Below are 2500 nucleotides of genomic sequence, written 5' to 3' on the forward strand. Positions count from 1 at the left end.
ATGTCGTTAACATTTTTCTGAAACTGGTTGCATTTCTTTGATGTGTTGTAAAGTGCTGTGTTGGAGAAATTGGTTCCAGATAACAATAACTACGAAGGAGGGAAATAGAAAGGAAATCAGGGAATGTGACGTCCATGAATCAGTCTTGGCTAGCTCGTGTGAAGCTATTGGATATTTGAATGTCCTCCTGGGAATCCAACCAATTGAAAAAGATAAGTGAAGTGTAGACACCCGTGAAGTAGCTTCAGGTAATCCGCTTTTCTAATTCGTTCCCTCATCGTCGAAATGTGAAAAGATTAGATTCACGGCATGGCTAGGCTCATCGGACATTCGCCTCCACTCCAAAACACTTCAGTAAAGGATCCCGTTAAAAGAGAGAGAGAGAGAGAGAGAGAGAGAGAGAGAGAGAGAGAGAAGAGAGAGGAGAGAGAGGTCATACCAAATAAAGCGAGAGGTAGAGAGGACTCTGAGTGTAAAGTTTAAGTAAAAGAAAGGAGTGGGAGAGAGAAAGAGATAATTGAATAGAGGGGGAGGAGGCATAAAATCAAACTAAAAGAAACGAAAGAGAGAGAGAGAAAGAGAGATGAGCAAAAAATTGTTTACAATAACAAGCATCTATCTGGTCATTGGTGGCTTTCACGCGAAGTGACAACGCTAATGGATTTATTAAAGCTTTCGGGAAAGGCAATAAATAACTTACGGGTGCAATAACAGCCTTAAACCTTTGGGGGTCCAGAAGCAACGGTAACAGACATTGCATTTATATGAGTCAGTTTGATGTCATCACACGTGAGGTTTAACGAGCCACTGGGTTAAAGGTTGATGAGAGAGAGAGAGAGAGAGAGAGAGAGAGAGAGAGAGAGAGAGAGAGAGAGAGATTAAATTCAAACCTAAAGTAAAGGAAAAGGAGCGAATATCATTTAAGATAGAACAAATGAATAGTAAGGAGAAAGATAGGCTAAAATAATAGAAGAAACAGCATAAAGTTAGACTAGTAGAAGAGAGAGAGAGAGAGAGAGAGAGAGAGAGAGAGAGAGAGAGAGACTATTGGAAAGGAAATAGATGGACTGAAATAGAAGAGGAAAATGCATAAAGTCAAACTAAAAGAAACGATCGAGAGAGAGAGAGAGAGAGAGAGAGAGAGAGAGAGAGAGCGGTCATACATATACATGCCATTTACGAGGGTCTTAATTGTGAAGTTACGACTTGCAATTTGTGATTTAAAAACTTCATTTAGATGATAAACAGTCTCGGATAATGTGCCAACAATTGCTTTTTGAAAAATTCACTCGCCACCATAATTCATTTGGCTTGGGCAAGCAGTTAGCAAAAGCCGTTATCATATTCCCCCCCCCCCCCCCCACCCCCACCACCCCCACCCCCCACCCACCCCCCCCCCACCAGTTATTTTATGTTTTTGGCGTCTTTATGACACTTAGGTGTCGCCGGTTAGTCGTAAATAGTCTTTTATTGAAGCCTAGTTATTAGATTCCTGATAATGTTGAATTTCAGTGAAGGGGCTAAATAATAGGGATTACCCCCCCTCCCCCCCCCCTCTCATTCTCTCTCTCTCTCTCTCTCTCTCTCTCTCTCTCTCTCTCTTTCTCTCTTCCACTGTTTGTAGTTAATGAGGGACCTTTACAATACAACCTTTCTCCAATTTCGGATATATTAGTTCTAGCAAAATATACCATTTAAATGTTAAAAAGGTTTTCTAATTACATGGAAACGGACAGGGTGATTTTTATTTATTTAATGACTCATTTAATTTTTGCTAAATTGTGGTACTGGTACGTGTGTCTTAGGAATGATATATACACACATACATACATACATATAATTATATATATATATATATATATATATATATATTATCTATATATATATCTATATATATATATATATATATATATATAATTTATATATATGGTTTGTGTATGTTTGTGTGTGTGTGTGTGTATAACGCATGTGTATATGTTTTAGAAAGAAATTGCATAATAATACTTAAGTTATATTAGACTTTCTGTTTTATTAAATTTTCTGTCCGTCTCTTTTGATGTCATTTTTTATTTATTTATTTATTTTTGCTGATTTTGCCATACTATCATTATTTTTTTTTCTCTTCTTCACTAATATTCATTGGGAGATTTGCGAAAGACAAGAGACCCCCTCCTCTAATAACCCAGGAATCCCCCCCCTCCATGTGAACTCCCCATGAAAGAGAATTCTTCATGATGCAACCAAAAACTTTTCTTTCACTTCTGTGATTTATTCTTTTGTTTCGGGTCCAATTTCGATAATTTATGACTTGAACTTTTATTCCTACAATTTTAGAAATGAGAGACCATGAGGAGTGGCTCGTAAAGAAGAAATAGAAAAAAGATATGCATTCCCAAAGATTCTGGAAGTCATTCATCATTGCGACAGTCTAGCTAGAATAAGTCCAAGATTACCTACAGTGTTATGGTGATTTATTTATTTGTTTTTTTTAAATGTTTGC

General features: G+C 37.1%; 1 protein-coding gene across 1 annotated transcript in view; it reads left to right on the forward strand.

Moving 5' to 3' along the window:
- LOC135222903 (putative carbonic anhydrase-like protein 2) overlaps nt 1-2500 on the forward strand; it is a 389285-nt gene that overhangs the window by 144307 nt on the left and 242478 nt on the right. The gene's annotated exons all lie outside the window — the stretch shown is intronic.

Source organism: Macrobrachium nipponense, chromosome 8, assembly GCF_015104395.2.
Source record: "Macrobrachium nipponense isolate FS-2020 chromosome 8, ASM1510439v2, whole genome shotgun sequence".
Lineage (NCBI taxonomy): Eukaryota > Metazoa > Arthropoda > Malacostraca > Decapoda > Palaemonidae > Macrobrachium > Macrobrachium nipponense.